This window comes from Panthera onca, chromosome E2 (assembly GCF_046562875.1).
Source record: "Panthera onca isolate mPanOnc1 chromosome E2, mPanOnc1 haplotype 2, whole genome shotgun sequence".
NCBI lineage: Eukaryota > Metazoa > Chordata > Mammalia > Carnivora > Felidae > Panthera > Panthera onca.
Window position 1 is genome coordinate 8712105 of NC_138353.1, and position 17007 is coordinate 8729111.

Here is a 17007-nt window from a genome sequence, read left to right on the forward strand (position 1 = left end):
TCTCACCGTCTCTGCCCCCAGCAGCAACGGTTTGCTCGGACTATTACAGTAGCCTTCCCTCCCTCCTGCCCCCCCCCCCCCCACACAAACACGCAGTCTCTTCTTGCCACGGCAGCCAGGAAAGCCTGCCAACGCCCAAGCTCACATCCCCCTCTGTTCCCAGTTCTTCCATGGCTCCCATCCCACTCAGAGTAAAAGCCCTTTGGCTCCTTCCCATGGCCCACAAGGCCCTAAATGGCCTGCCTTTAAATATTTCTCTGCCCTCGTCTCTGGCCCTCTTCCCCTCCCTCACCCACCTCCGGCCACACAGGTGTCATTCTTATTCCTTGAATCACACAGTGTAAGTAGGAGACTGCCCCAGGGCCCTTGCACGGGCTCTTTTCCTCTAGGGAATGCCCTTTCCCTAAATCTCCACCTGGCTGACCTCCTTGCTCCAATCAGGCCTCCGCCCACATGTGCCCTTCCCAGGCCACCAAAGCTGCAGACCCAATTCTCGCCTTCCCCCGGCCCTTAGCCCATTTCTTCACTGTGTTTAGCTCTGCCTGACTTTAGGCGGCCCATTAGGGCAGGCCCTTGGTTTATCTTGTTTCCGGCTCTCTCCCTGGCGCCTGTGCACAGCGGGCACTCAGGAATCGTGTGGGTAGTGACCGGAGGGGTGAGGCTGGGGTGACAGGGGAGAAGGGCCCAAGGGGGGCCAGGGGTGAGTTTCCCAGAAAGTCTTCTCTGCCGAGCCAAGGAGCTGAGCATCTATGGGACGGGGAGGGGCCCTTGACCGGGGTGACCAGGGTCGGGGCATACAGCCTGCTCCTCCATTTTAGCCTTGGAAGGCCGGGGGCACCTGGGTGGCTCAGTGAGTTAAGCATCCGACTGTGGCTCAGGTCATGATCTCACGGTTCGTGGGTCAAAGTCGGTTAACTTAACCTACTGAGCCACCCAGGTGCCCCGCGATCAACTAAGTCCACAAGACCGTATTGTTTTGAAATTGTATGGATTTACCTTTTGAATTTATTTATTTATTTTGAGAGAGAGCAAGCACAGGGGAGGGGCGCAGAGAGAGAGAGAGGGAGGGCGAGAATCCCAAGCAGGCTCCGCACGGTCCGCACGGAGCCTGACGCCGGGCTTGAACTCAGGAACCCTGAGATCACGACCTGAGTCGAAACAGAGTCGAACGCTTCCCCAGCTAAGCCCCCCAGGCGCCCCACAGTACCGTAGTGTCGACTGTAGGCACTATGTTGTACAACAGATCTCTGGAACCTTTACAGGAAGAAAGTATTGGTACATCAAATGGGACAGTGCGACAGGTGCATTGGTTAGGAATTGTGTAGCTCCTGTTAGTCCAGAAGTAGCACCGGCTTAAGTAAGATGGGTGCTTCTATCTCACTCAGATTAAAGAAGTCTGGAAAGCAGCCATCTGGAGATGATACGGGGGAGTCCACAGAGCCACCAGGACCAGCTTCTTCCAACTTTCTGCACCAACCTTATGGATGAGGCTGCCATCGTCAAGGTTGCTTCGTGGCCCAAGATGGCTGCTGCAGCGCCAACCTTCACGCCCATATTCCAGGCGGGAGGGAGGAGGCGGTGGTGTTGGGAGAGAGCAGGGCAAAAGGGAACATGCCAGCCGTCCGTGTCCTTCTCAAGGACTTTGCGCAGAAGTTCCGCCCTGCAGCTTTCGCTTATATCTCATTGACCACCAGTTGCAAGGGAGGCTGGGGAAGGCTGTCTTTTTAAGTGGGCATATTTCTGTCTCCGATAAAATTGGAGTTCTATGACTAAGGAAGGAGAGAGTTGACGTTGGTAACAATACGAAGTCTCTGTATTTTAAGGGAGGCCAATCATGAGAGATCTTTTTAATTTTTTTACTGTTAATTTATTTTTGAGAGAGAGAGAGAGAGAGAGGAGACCAAGTGCAAGCAGGGGAGGGGCAGAGAGAGGGAGACACAGAATCTGAAGCAGGCCCCAGGCTCCTAGCTGTCAGTCAGCTCGATAAATATTTGTTGAACAAAGGAACAACCTTCTCTAGAGCTGATGTTTATAAGATCATGCCTCAACCGCCCTCCTAGAAGTTGTCGGCCCGAACTCACCTAACTCTGGCTCAGGGGTTCTTAGCGTGGGGTCCAGGGACCCAGGACAGGCTCGTAGATCAAATTCATGGAGCCCCTGACCTTGGGTAAGAAAAAAGAATCACGTCCTTCTTGGCAGTGACCTCCCACTGAAATCGAGCACTTTGCCCGATTTGGGCGGTAGATCGTATGTCCCAAAGATGACCTCCCAGCACCTCCCATTTCACATGCTTTTCCCCACGGGGAGATGAAAGCTGTGTCCTACCCCATTGAACCTGGGTGACGACCTCAGACAATAGGGCTGGGAGCAAGCGAAACCATGTGAGTGCTGAGACTCCACGAAGGCCGCCGTGTGCTTCCGCCTTGCTCTCTGGGGACGGACTCGCTTAGAACTCAGCCTCCATGCCGGGAGGAAGCCCAAGAATCCATGAGGAAGGCCGGGCACGGAGAGGACGTAAGGACCCCCAACCTCCACCCCCAGCTGAGTTGGCCACCCAACAGCCAGCACCAACTTGCCGGCCAAGTGAGGGAGCCGTCTTCAAAGAGGGGATCCCCCCCACCCCCCACCCCGACCCCCAGTTCCCAGAGGACTTGCCCCAGGGTTCAAGGCTGATCTGTCTCCACCGAAGGAGCCCCGCCCAAATTGCAAATTCAGGAGCAAACTCAGTGACTGCTATTGTCTTGAGCCACTGAGTTTTGCAGTGTTTTGTCACGGGACAGATAACTCGTACAATTAATGGATGTAGGGGACGGGTCACAGCAGCACTGGCGATAACCTTGACTTTGTTGATTCAGGAATCCGTTCTTCCAGCGAGGAGAAATCACAGATGTTTCCAAATCACATCCCAGCTGCCACCGATATTTGAAACACTGTTGACCCTCTTCACCAGTTTGAAATTTAGAGTTGCTGCCGGTTCTTGTTACCTCGCATGTTAGTGGAGACCGCATCTTTTAAATAGTTTGATAACCGTCTTATTGGTTGGTTTCTTTTACAATCCTGCGCATTTAGGGGCGCCTGGGTGGCTTAGTCGGTTGACTGTCCGACTTCGGCTCCGGTCACGATCTCCCGGCTTGTGCGCTCGAGCCCCACGTCGGGCTCTGTGCTGACGGCTCAGAGACTAGAGCCTGATTCTGGGTCTCCCTCTTTCTCTGCTCCTCCCCCACTCTCTCTCTCTCAAAAATAAAAACTAAAATAATAATAATAAATAGTTGAGTGGGGGCTGATGACGCTTAGGTGGGCTTGCTAGTGCCCTAGACCTGACACCCAGTCACTTACTTATCATTGGGGGCGTCCTTGGAGGTTGTCTGTTGCAATCTGGGACTCCTATCACAAGGGTTTCAAATAGCTGAGTGTTGGGGCGCCGGGGAGGGGCGGGGGGCTCAGTCGGTCGAGTGTCCGACTTCGGCTCAGGTCATGATCTCGCGGTTCGTGAGTTCGAGCCCCGTGTGGGGCTCTGTGCCGACGGTGCGGGGCCTGCTTGGGATTCTCTCTCTCCCTCCCTCCCTCCCAGCCCCTCCCCGACTTGCGCTTTCTCTCTCTCAAAATAAATAAGTCAAACTAGACTAAACTAAAGTAACTAAATGTCAGGGGCACCTGGCTGGCTCAGCCGGCGATCTTGGGGCCGTGAGTTCAAGCCCCACGCTGAGTGTGGAACCGGCTTGAAAACAATTAAAATGACTGAGTAACTGTTTGTCTGTGACACTCGACCTAGCTTTCAAAGCTGCGGCTGAAATGTTCCCCGCTGGCTGATGGCACATCTCTGACAGCCTCTGGAGGACCACAGTGTTCTGTTCCCGGGGATCTTGGTGCCATTTATACATCCATCCAGGCGTCCCCAGGTCACCTTCTGGCTCTGTGCTCGTGCGTGCGCATCCGCTGAAGACAGAGCCTACAGTCTGAATGCAGGACTCGGAAGGTGAGGGTTTATCGTACATTCAGCATAAAGGAAGAAAGAAGTGTGAGTGTCGATGATGTTTCACTGGTCTGATGAAGCATCTGACTTCGGCTCAGGTCACGATCTCGCGGTCCGTGAGTTCGAGCCCCGCGTCGGGCTCTGTGCTGACAGCTCAGAGCCTGGAGCCTGTTTCAGATTCTGTGTCTCCCTCTCTCTGACTCTCCCCTGCTCATGCTCTGTCTCTCTCTCTCTCTCTCAAAAATAAATAAACATTCAAAAAATTAAAAAAAAATTTTTTTTTAAATATATGGTTCTGTAGAGTGTTTTCACCTAAGCGTTGCACACGGTGCTGTATGAGTTGTTCCCTAACGTCTCGTCCCATTGTCAGTTTACACGCCTCCAAGGGCTGAGTCTGTCGCTAGAACCGGTTTGCAACTTGAGCCACAGGCAGGGCCCCCATTCTTGCAACTTGAGCCCCAGGCAGGGCCCCCATTCGTTCGCAAAGTCCGGGCTCATTTAATTCTTTTCTTCCCGGCGGCCCCCACGTCGTGGCCAATTCCCTTGCCGCGATAACAACACGGCGATGGGCATCCTTGCCGGTCTTGCCTTGGGTTCACGTTCATGGGCTTCTCTAGGGAGATCCGGAGAGGCAGAAATTCCGAAGGAAGAGGGCTGGTGTCCACCTGTCCTCTGGTCCGATGGGGGTAAAAAAAAATGCCTGTATCCCCCTCTGGTGAGTCCCCAGTGTGTTAAGGGTGACCTGGCCTGGTTGTCCAGATTCTCACCTCCCCCCCCATCCCGGCCCCTGCTCCAGTCTGAGGAAGGGGATACAGGTCACAGATGCCCTGTTCCCCCCATCCTGCCAGTGACTTTACGCAGGACGAGGCTGTGAGCCCCTTGACCCCAGTGCAGATGACAGGGCCCCTGATGCCAGAGGCTGGGAGCATCACAATTAACCTTGCTCTGCCCCATCCCAAACACACTCCCTGGCCGGTTCCCCATTTCTCTTTCAACCCTGAAATAGACCGTGTTAGTTTCCTACAGCTGCTACAACAAAGCACCACAGACCCCCGTGACTGAAAACGCACACTTATCCCAGGCACCTGGGTGGCCGAGCATCTGACTCTTGGTTTGGGCTCAGGGCACCATCTCTCAGTCCTTCAGTTCGAGCCCCGAGCGGGGCTCTGCGCTGAAAGCGCGGAGCCCGCCTGGGAATCTCAACCTCGCTCTCGCTCTCGCTCAAAATAAATAACTGAACACGAAACACGCACAAGCGCTGTTTTCTGGAGGCCGGAAGTCAGAAACGAGTGTTACGGGGTTAAATCAAGGCAGGCCGGTTCCTCCTGGAGACCCCAGGGAAGGGTCTACGTCTTTGTCCGTCCACGTCACTCCAGTCTCTGCCTCCCTCTTCACTACGCCACATCCTCCTCTGTGTGTGTCAGATCGCCCTGTGCCTCCCTCTCACAGGGACCCTTGTGATCGTGTTGGGCCCACCCCTCTGGAGAATCCAGGATAATCGCCCCATCTCAAGATCCTTAATTCAATGACACCCGCGAAGTCCCTTTGGCAACGCGAGCCACCACACGTACAGGCGTATTAATCGTCGAAACGTTTTCCTGCGTCTCGTGACTGGTTGACATTTTGGGGTGCCTTACAGACCAGGGGAGACCGTCCCCCGTCTGAGCTAGCTGATCCTTAAAGACGACAATGTGCCTACTAGCTCGCCTTTGGGATGCGAACCAACCAATCCCGAGCCCGTAGCCCCCCAGACACCCCTATTTATCCGCCCCTCATACCGAACCACTGTTGCCCATGCCCCAAATCACTCAGGACCGTTCCAGGGGGCTAGAGACCACCCCTGGACCCCAAAGCCCACCGGAGTGATAGGAACCAGCCCATCCTAAACGGGCCTGCCTGCAAAAACCCCCAGTAGAGACTGTGGTTCAGGCTTCCTGCTGCACCTGCTTCCGTCCCTTGACCAAACCTGGTGCCTCTCCACGGGTTTGCCTGGAATCCTGTACTGAAGGGTCACAGCTGTACATGCCCCGTCCCTGGGCACTGCCACCTCCCCCCAATTATATGTGTGTGTGTGTGTGTGTGTGTGTGTGCGTGTGTTTGAGAGAGAGAGAGCACAAGCAGGGGAAGGGCAGAGAGAGTCGGGGGGAAGAAGGATCCGAAGCAGCCTCTGTGCTGACAGAGAGCCCGATTCGGGGCTTGAACTCACGAACCACAGGATCGTGACCTGAGCCGAAGCCAGACGCTCAACTGACTGAGCCACCCAGACGCCCCACTCCTTCTAGAACTTTCTATAAATGGAATCACACAGTGTATGCTCTTTGGCACCTGGCTTCTCCCAGTCAACGTGACTTATGAAATCCTGCATTATCGTAGCCTGAGTGCTGAGGTGTCTTAAAGCAAACCCCAGACGATGACGTCTCACCCCCTCAATACTTCCACGTGTGACCCTAAAACACAAAGACAGCCCCACCCCCGCCCCCAGGGTACCCACAAAGCAGGATAGTAGTTCCTTAACATTGAGTTCCTGCTTCATATTCAAGTGTCCCAGTGTTTGAACCAGGACCCCAGGGGTGCCTGGCTTTCTTCATTTCGGTATCGTGAGTTCCAGCCCCATGTCGGGAGTAGAGATTTTTTTTTTTTAATGCTTACTTATTTATCTTTGGGGAGGGGAAGGGGCAGACAGAGAGGAAGACACAGAATCCAAAGCAGACTCTGACCTGTCAGCACAGAGTCCAATGCGGGGTTCAAAGCCACAAAACTGTGATGTCATGTCCTGAGCAGAAATCAAGAGTCAACCCTTAACTGACTGAGCCACCCAGGCGCCTAGAGGTTTCTCTAAAAAAAGAAAGAGAGAGAGAGAGAGAGAGAGAGAGAGAGAGAGAGAGAGAGAGATGCGCCTGGGTGGCTCAGTTGGTTAAGCGTCATACTTTGGCTCAGGTCATGAGTTCACGGTTCATGGGTTCCAGCCCCACGTCGGGTTCTGTGCTGACAGCTCACAGCCTGGAGCCTGCTTTGGATTCTGTGTCTCCCTAGCTCTCTGTCCCCCCCCCCCCCCCACCACTTGAGCTCTGTCTGTGTCTTTCTCTCTCAAAAATAAATAAACATTAAAAGGAAGAAAGAAAGAAAGAGAAGAAAGAGGAAAGAAAATAAATAAATGAACCAGGCGCTTAGCAAAGGTCACGTGTTATGTCTGGTTGCTCGATCTTTTTAGATTCTTCTCCCTTGGGAAGTCCCGCTGTGAGACTGAGCTGTAAGAAATATGTATTTGCTCTTTGGCCCGTTTCCTGACATAAGAGCTTCTAAAGCCCATGGGATTTCCCGAGTGATGGAGGCCAGAGGAGACAACCCTGGGATCAGAAGACTGGAACTTTCAATCTCCGGGAAGACAAACTACCTTAATTACCAGTGGCCAATGCTTTAACCAATCATGCCTCTGTAGCAGAACCTCCACAGAACCCTGAGCACAGCTGGTGGAGAAGCTTCTGGGTTGATGCATGCATCCACACCCCGGGAGAGCGTGGCACATCCCAACCTCACAGCCCAGAAGCTCCCACACTCCGGACCCTCTGGACATTGCCCTGTGTTCCTCTTCGTCTGTATCCTTTATAAAATCCTTCACAATAAACTGATAAACCTAAGAAAAATGTTTCCCTGAGTTCTGCGAGCTGCCATAGCAAATTGCCCAACCCGAGGAGGAGGTCGAGGGAACCCGCTCTTTATACCTGGTGGGGCAGAAGTGCGGGCGACAGCCCGGGACCTGGGACTGGCATCTGAAGTGGGGGCCAGTCTTGTGGGACTGAGCCCTTAACCCGTGGGGTCCGCGGTGACTCTGGGTAGTTAGTGTCAGAACCCAATCGGAGGGTTGGACACCCAGCTGGTGTCCAGAGAGATGGAGAATTGGTTGGTGCAGGGGGTGGGAGAGGGGGGACGCCCAACACCTTTGGTGTCAGAGTGTTATGGGTGGAGAAACAGATTTCCCTTCCTCCCATTTCTTACATGTTTATTTATATATTTTGAGAGAGAGCACAGGAGAGCACGCCCGAGCGAGTGGGGGAGCGGCAGAGAGAGAGGGAGAGAGAGAATCCCGAGGTGTCAGCGCGTAGCCCGATGTAGGGCTCGATCCCGCAGACCGTGAGATCATGACCTGAGCAGAAATCAAGAGTCGGATATTTTAACCTACTGAGCCAGCCAGGCGTCCTCACCCCCATTTTAATGTAAAGTATTTCAAACATGCGGAAAAAATCAAAGGGATACTCACCCCACACCCCCCCCTTCGATTCAGTATAGAATGTTTCACTCTGTTTGCTTTATGACCTATCTATCCGTCCAGTTTTTAAGCCGAGATGCAATTGACATGTAATTTACATTACATTGTGTAAATTTAAGGCGGACCCACGTGTTGATTTGCTACATTTTTATGTTGCAACGTGATTTCCACCATTGCGTTAGCTAATAGCTTTGTCGCGTCACATTATTATCATTTCTTTTGCGCGCGCGCGTGTATGTGTGTGTGTGTGTGTGTGTGTGTGTGTGTGATGGGAACAGTAAAGATCTAGTCTCTTAGCAACTTTGAAGTTGGTAAGACAGTAGAGTCGTCTTTCATCACTGTGCCGGGCGCACTCGATTTCCAGGACTTTTCTGTTGGCTGCAAGTTTGTGTGTTGGTCTTTTTTGTGCAAGTCAGGTTGATTCAGGCACCGGGTACCTACAACCACACAATCCCGGATGATAAAAAAGTACATGGCTCAGCTTCTAAAGTACACAGTTCAATGAGTTGGTTTTCATTTTTTGATTTACAGCTTTACTGAGATATAATTAGCGTGCAATAAACTGTGCACACTGGAAAGCGTGCAACTTGGTCAGTTTTTTTTTTTTTTTTTTCCTAAAGAGGCAGAGCCTCTTCTTCTTTTTTTTTAATTTTTTTTTTTTAACGTTTATTTATTTTTGAGACAGAGAGAGACAGAGCATGAACGGGGGAGGGTCAGAGAGAGGGAGACACAGAATCTGAAACAGGCTCCAGGCTCTGAGCTGTCAGCACAGAGCCCGACGCGGGGCTCGAACTCACAAACCGCGAGATCATGACCGGAGCCGAAGTCGGACGCTTATCTAGGCCACCCAGGCGCCCTGACAATCTGTTTTTCGATGTTGCTGGACCACTTGGTACCCCCTCGGGGGTACAAGAGAGCTCTGATTGCCTCAGATCCTTGCCAGCACTTGGTGTTTTAAATTGTAGCTATTTTAGTGGGTATGCGACCTTCTGACACAATTCCAATTTCAATTCGGACACCATCTACCTGGACAGTCAGAACCCGCGGGTTAAGGGCTCAGTCCTGCAAGGCCGACTGCCCCTCCCCCAACTTCAGACACTAACGGTCCAGGTCAATGTCACCTACGTGTCTGACTCGCTGATCGGAGGTTCCAATGACTCCTCCTTACGCTGGATTATTTTCGTAGGGCAGCTCACGGAACCCAGAGAAGCATTTTACTTACTAGGTCGCCGGTTTTTTATAAAAGGGTATAACTCAGTAACAGCAGATGGAAAAGACGCGTAGGGCCGGGCTTGGGGAAAGGGTGCGGGCCTTTCCATGAGGCCAGATTCTCTCCCCAATCTCCATGTGTTCACCAACTTTGGGGGTTTTACCGACGCTTCATTACGTACGAATGATTGATGAACTCCTTGGTGACCATTGGCCACTGACTCCACCTCCAGCCCCTCTCTCTTCCCCAGAGGTGAGGGGGTGGGACGAAAGTTCCTCCCCTCCATCTCCCCGGCAACCATGCCCCATCCTTAGGCCCTTTCCGGAAGCCACTTCATTAGCATCTGTTCAAGTGTGGTCGAAAGCCGCTTATGATGAGTATTGAAACGCCTTCATTTTGGTATTGCTTAGGGAATCCCAAGGCTTTTGGGAGCTGTGCCAGGAACAGGGACCAAATACAAATGCCTTTTTTTTTTTTTAAGTTTTTAATTTTTTTTTAGGAATCTCTACACCCAACGTGGGGCTCGGACTCACAACTCTGAGATCAAGAGTCGCACGCCCCACCGACTGAGCCAGCGAGGCGCCCCGTGAATATCTCTTATTATAAATCCCACGCTAGAGGATGGCTGGCTCAGTCAGGGGAGCGTGTGACTCTTGATTTCAGTTCAGGTCATGATCCCAGGGTTGTGGGATCGAGCCCCAAGTCAGGGAGCATGGAGCCTGCTGAAAATTCTCTCTCTCTCTCTCTCTCTCTCTCTGTCTGCCCCCCTCCTTAAATGAATGAATCAATAGATCACAATATCACAGCATGCATCTAATCTTTTGATTCATTTAAAAGTGAGTTGCAGGGGCGCCTGGGTGGCTCAGTCGGTTAAGCGGCCGACTTCGGTTCAGGTCACGATCTCGCGGTCAGTGAGTTCGAGCCCCGCATCGGGCTCTGTGCTGACAGCTCAGAGCCTGGAGCCTGTTTCAGATTCTGTGTCTCCCTCTCTCTGACCCTCCCCGGTTCATGCTCTGTCTCTCCCTGTCTCAAAAATAAATAAAACGTTAAAAAAAATTTTTTTTAAAGTGAGTTGCAGAAATCAGTACATTTCACCCCAACCCTTCAACAAGCATAGGCTTCCCTCGAGTTCGGGGTTGGTCCACAGTCGCATCTTTTTTTCAAACGGGGTGAAGTTTACATAGTGTGAAATGCAAAAACCTTAATTTAGAGAGTTTTGTGAAATGCATAAGCTACGTGGCCCTTCTCTTCTGCTGTTCCCCGAGCTGAAGAGCCCGAGAGCCTGGGGTACTGTCCCAAATGGGACGGACCACCTTCTGGATCCATTTCTTTCTTTCTTTCTTTCTTTTCTAATTTTTTTTTTTTTTATGTTTATCTTTATTTTTGAGAGACAGAGAGAGACAGAGCATGAGCGGGGGAGAGGCAGAGAGAGAGGGAGACGCAGAATCCCAAGCAGGTTCCAGGCTCGGAGCTGTCGGCACGGAGCCCGACGTGGGGCTCGAACCCACGAACCGGGAGATCATGACCTGAGCGGAAGTCAGATGCTTAACCGACGGAGCCCCCCAAGGCGCCCCCTGGATCCGCCTCCTTCTCTGAAGATTCCCGTAGCTTGAACTACCCTCCCGCCTCCGTGTCTCCCTTAAACTGGAAGGGGTGTCTCTAGTAGGGCTTCTCGCCCGGGCCCTGCCGACACCTGGGATCACACGACGGTCGTGGGGCCATCTTGTGCACTGTGGGACGTTGAGGCACATCTCAACCTCCAACCACTGCTCCCAGTAGCATCCCCCGCAGCTTCTGACCCCCTTGATCTAGGGACTGGATTTTCTTTTTTTTTTTTTTTTAGGAGAGAGAGAGAGAGAGAGAGAGAGAGAGACTCCCAAGCAGGCTCCTTGCTCAACATCGAGCCCAACGCAGGGCTCGATCCCGCAACCCTGGTATCGTGACCTGAGCCAAAATCAAGAGTTGGACGCTCAATTGACTGAGCCACCCAGGTGCCCTGGGACTGGCTTTTAAAAGCCTTCCAGGGGATTCTGATGGGCAGCTGGGGTGACAACTTGTGACCCCAAGGTACTGTTGATTCAGCTTTTATTGTGGGCCGGGAAACGTGCAAAACTTTTTTCCTTGAGGGGCACCTGTCAGCATAGTGGGTAGAGCCCGCAACTCTTGATCTCGGGGTCCTGAGTTCGAGCCCCACACTGGGGACAGAGATTACTTTAAAAAAAAATGGTAATTTTAAAAAAATTAGAAAACAGGGGCACCCGGGTGGCTCAGTCAGTCAAACAGCATCTGACTTTGGCTCAGGTCGTGATCTCAAGGTTCCTGGGTTCGAGCCCCGCGTCGGGCTCTGGGCTGACCGCTCGGAGCCTGGAGCCCGCTTTGGATTCTGTGTCTCCCTCTCTGTCTGCCCCTCCCCTGCTTGCACTCTCTCTCGCTCTCTCTCTCTCTCTCTCAAAAATATAAATAAACATTAAAAAATTTTTAATAAAAAAATAAAATAAGATAAACAAAAATTAAAAAACAACTTTTTTTCCTCAAGCCAAGCTGATGCCAAGTTCAGATCCATGCTGGACAAGCACCATTAGCTCTCTGTGCCCCAGTTGCCTTATCTGTAAAATGGGGATAATGGGAATGCAGGCCTTATAAGGTCATCATGAGGATAGATCTCCTGGCACCGAACTGGGCATTGAGTAAGGGCCACGTCAGTCTTTGACAAATACAACAAAACTATGAGTGTGTTTCTTGGTATGACTAACAGTGTCCCTGGTTGTGTCTTTGCATTGTGCAAGGCATGTCCCTGAGCCACGAGAGAGCCGGCCACGTCAGGGGAGGCAGCGTGCGGGATCAGTGCCAGGTCACAGAGGAAAGCCGGGATGGCACCCAGCTCCCACCGCCCTGCCATCCTGCCTGTCCACCGGCCTGCTTCTGCCTCTGAGCTTCCGTTCTTGCTGAGCCTTCTGCCTTTCCTTCCTTCAGCCCCTTCAAGGGCTCGTTCAGATGCCACCGCCTAGGTTTAAAATTGCAATTCCAAAAAAAAAAAAAAATTGCAATTCAAGGGGTGCCTGGGTGGCTCTGTCGGTTGAGCGTCCGACCCTTGGTTTCCGCTCAGGTCGTGATCTCCCAGGTTCGTGAGTTCCAGCCCCACATCAGGCTCTGTGCTGGCAGCCTAGAGTCTGCTTGGGATTCTCTCTCTCTCCCTCTCTGCCCCTCCCTGACTTGCGCTGTGTCTGTCCCTCTCAAAAGAAATAAATAAACTTGAAAAAAAAAAAAAGAAGAGGGGTGCCCGAGTGGCTCAGTTGGTTAAGCGTCCGACTTCGGCTCAGGTCATGATCTTGCGGTTCCTGAGTTCCAGTCCCGTGTTTGCAATTCAACTCAAGGCCCAGTCCCGATCTCCCAGTGCTTCACCCTGCCCGTTTTCCTCCAAGGCACTGTCTTCACATGTTTATCTGGAAAGCTCCCTGCAGGGCAACCACATACCATGATGAAGGCAAGTTGACGATATACACATACTTAAAAAAAATTCATTTGAGAAAGGGGTGTTGTCTTTTTGCAATTGCCAACGAAGGCACAGTGTAGATCACCAGCTCCCTCCCTCAAACCCTCTGCTCCAACCACACTGGCTTCCCCGTGTTCCTTCCTCGCCCGCCCCAGGCACGCTCCTACCACAGGGCCTTTGCACTGCCTGTTCTCTCTGCGGTGCTCTCCCTGAGCTATCCACCCAGCTCCCTCCCTCACCTCCTTCAGGCTTCTGCAAAATATCACCTCCTCTGAGAGGCTGGTCCGGACCACCCACCTACAACAGTCCCTAGTTCATGTTCTAGCCTCTTCACCTGCCTTGTTTTTTTCCTAGTACTTGTCCCTCCTTTCCATTTATGTAAGGTTGAGCTGTTTGCTATCCTCTTTGCCTACTTCTATAGTTTCCTATTTTTAAGGTTTTTTATTTATTTTTGAGAGAGAGAAAGAGAGAGAGCAGGGGAGGGGCAGAGAGAGAGGGGGACACAGAATCTGAAACAGGCTCCAGGCTCTGAGCTGTCAGCACAGAGGCCGACGTGGGGCTTGAACTCACGAACTGTGAGATCATGACCTGAGCCGAAGTCGGACGCTTCACCGACTGAGCCACCCAGGCGCCCCTCCCCCTTTCACTTTAAAACACCCAGGATCATCTCCCCATCTCAAGAGCCTTCGCTCGATCGGGTCTGCACAGCCCCTTTGGCCGCGTGAGGTCACACGTCTGTCTGTGCCGGGACCGGGGTGCGGGGTCATTATTGGGCGGGCCCACGGCCGCGGCCTCTCCAGCGCCTGGAACGGCGCTTGGCACTGAACAGGCGCTCCGTAGGAGCTGCCGAAGGAATGAATGGAACACAGGAGCGGGAGGGGCAGGAGAGGTGTTTGGTGGGGCAGGTTTGGGGGGACAGGGCCAAAGAGGAAGTGTCATCCACAGAAGGAAGTGGGGGCGCCTCCCCTTGCCCCAGGCGGGCGGGTGATGGTAGGAAGAACAGGACGAGTCTGGCAGGCTGGATGATGCAGCAGTGGGGGCATCCTGTTCTCCTCCTGGAGCCCTGCCTCCCATCCACCTACTCACTGCCCTCACCCTCGGGCTGGGCTCAGGTCTTCCTGAGCCACTGCAGGGAAAGGAGGGGGGTGGGCGGGCACAGGGATGCCCGACTGGCACAGCTGGTTTGGCTGGTCCTGGCATCTTGGCAGGGCAGAGCCCTGGGGACAGGTGAGGATGTGGCTGGGAGCACCTGGGAGGACGGGAAGACGCGGGTCCCTGGGGACCCCACACTCCCATATCCACCCAGAAGGCTCGCGGGACCCTGTGTGTCCCAGCCCCAGGGCCCAGGCACCTAACCTCCCCATGCCAACCTCCTCCTAGACCCAGAGGCGGGGGACCTTAGAGCCTCCTCCCTCGGTCCAGGCTCCCAAGCGCCTCCTCCCTCAGACCCAGGAGTCCAGGCTCCCAAGCCGTGATCTGTCACCATTGCCACCACCGGACTTGACCTCTCGGGATCCCTCCTCTCTCTACACCTGTGCCCCTTCCCACTTCCCCCCCCCCCCCCTTCTTTTGTGATGGGGCCGCTGGTAAGGACCCAGCTTCTCAGGGCCCCCACCCCCCAGCTCCTGGGTCTCTGGCCCGCTCCAGGACGCCGAGTTAGGGTCCCCAGCCGTGCCCTTCCCCGGGGGAGATGACGTGTGGCCGCCCCCACCCCGCCCGGCGCAGCCCCAGGAGCAGGTGGGCGGGGCGCCCGGGTGGCCGTGCGGGGTGGGGGCGGGGCCTGCAGTATCGGCCCGGGGCGGGCTCCTCCATGGGGCAATCGGGGTGGGGAGCACCCAGGGAGGTTTCTGCAACGCCTCACACCCCGAGATGGACCCACTGATTAGAGGGGAAAGCTTGGGGGCGGGGCACGGGCTGCCTTGGAGATGTCAGCTGCCCTCCTACCGCACCCCGTGTGATGTCTTGTTTCCTTCCCAAAGGGGCCCTCCGTAGCCCTGGGGACCAGGGCATCCCTCGCCCATGGCCCATCCCTTCCCCAGGTCCAGCTGTCCCAGTTTCGTCTCTGTCTAGGTCACAGGAGTCCCGGCCCCCCCCCCTCCTCCCTCAGTAGGAAGAATCGGGGCCCCCAGCCCCTCGTCCCTCAGACCCAAGAGTGTGGGCCCCCAGCCCCTTGCACTGTCCCCCTCCCCACCTCATTCCGATTCTTTATTCGTGACTCCCCAGATTTGGGAGCCCTGCCCCCAGCCTCCACCTTCTCTGGGGAACCCAGCCTCTGAGCAGCCTGGTCTCCAGCTCTCCCAGAATTCCTGGCAATTACTGGCTTTTAATGGAAAGGTCAGGCTCTGGAGGTGACAATGGCCCCGATTCTGTGGCAACCTGACCTCGTGACCCAGTGACCTCCCTTTGCCCAGGTCTGAGCTCCAAGACCAAAATGGCACAGCCTGGGGCTTCCTGGGGCCCTGGTGGGGGCCTGGGGAAGCCCCAAGGAATCGATATGGGGGGCCCAGGACAGGGGGGCACCTTTGAGACCTTCCCTGATGCCTGAAGCTGGAGACCCCCCCACCCCCCGATGGTCAGTGGCACACACAGGTGACCTGTTCATCTCCCTGGGGGCTTGTCGGGGCAGAGGGCACGTCCTGACCGACCAGCCCGGCCCACCCTCCCTGCTATCCTTTTTTTTTTTTTTTTTAAGTTTATTTTTCTTTATTTTGAGAGAGATAGAGAGCAAGCGGGGGAGGGGCAGAGAGCGAGGGAGAGAGAGAATCCCAATCAGGCTCTGCCCTGTCAGCGCAGATCCCGATCCCCACTGGGGCTCGAACTCCTGAATCCCTGAGATCAGTGACCTGAGCCGAAATCAAGAGTGGGATGCTTAACCGACTGAGCCGCCCAGGCACCCCCTCCCTGCCACCCTTGAGCCCCGGGGACAAGTATCAGCTCCCACTCCAGGGCCCAGACACGCCCCCCTTATCCTCAGATGCTCCCTCTTTGGATGAAGAACATAGTTTCCCCGTCGTCGTCTCTCCAGCATCTAAGCCTTTGCCCCACCAGGCCCTCCACCCGGTAGTTCATGGGGAGCCGCTCCCCTGCAGTGACATTCTCGTCCCTGGGGAGCCATCCCTGACCTCCCAAAGGGGCCCACGTCTGCGAGCAGCATACCCACCAGGCTGAATTTGCCCCAGGCCAGCCGGACTCCGTATGCTAGCCACACCCGTCATTTTAAACCTTCCCGTGGCCACCTTCTTCTAAAAAGTGAAGAGAGGGGCACCTGGTGGCTCTGTCTGTTAAGCAGCCGACTCTTGGACTTCAGCTCCGGTCATGATCTCACCGTCGGTGAGTTCGAGCTCTGTGCTGACAGCGCGGAGCCTGCTTAGGATTTTCTCTCTCTCTCTCTTTCTCTGCCCCTCCCCTGCTCGTTCTCTCTAGCTCTCTCTCCAAATAAATAAAATTTATTTTACAAAAGAACAGAACAATAAAAAGCGAAGAGAAATCAATGAGATTCATTTTAGGGATAAATGTTATTGAATCCAACGTATCTAAAATAAAATACCATCACTTCAACGTGTAATCAATATAAAAATTACTTATGAGATCTTTTACATATTTTGTCTCAATTCCGATGCTCCGTGCCCAAGGCTGAAATTGAAATGTCATCTTACTAAAGCATGAATGTTGCATTTAAGAGGAAAGTATTGTACGTTGTTTCTGTTTTTCAGGTTGATTAAAATTAAATACTTGGGGCGCCTGGGTGGCGCAGTCGGTTAAGCGTCCGACTTCAGCCAGGTCACGATCTCGCGGTCCGTGAGTTCGAGCCCCGCGTCAGGCTCTGGGCTGATGGCTCGGAGCCTGGAGCCTGTTTCTGATTCTGTGTCTCCCTCTCTCTCTGCCCCTCCCCCATTCATGCTCTGTCTCTCTCTGTCCCAGAAATAAAAAAATTAAAAAAAAAAAAAATTAAATACAACTGGAAAGGTTCACTTCCTCAGTCACACAAGCCACTTTTCAAGGGCTCAATAGCCACGTGTGGACGGTGGTTCTCTTGTTGGATGGTGCAGCTCTAAGCCGTGTGT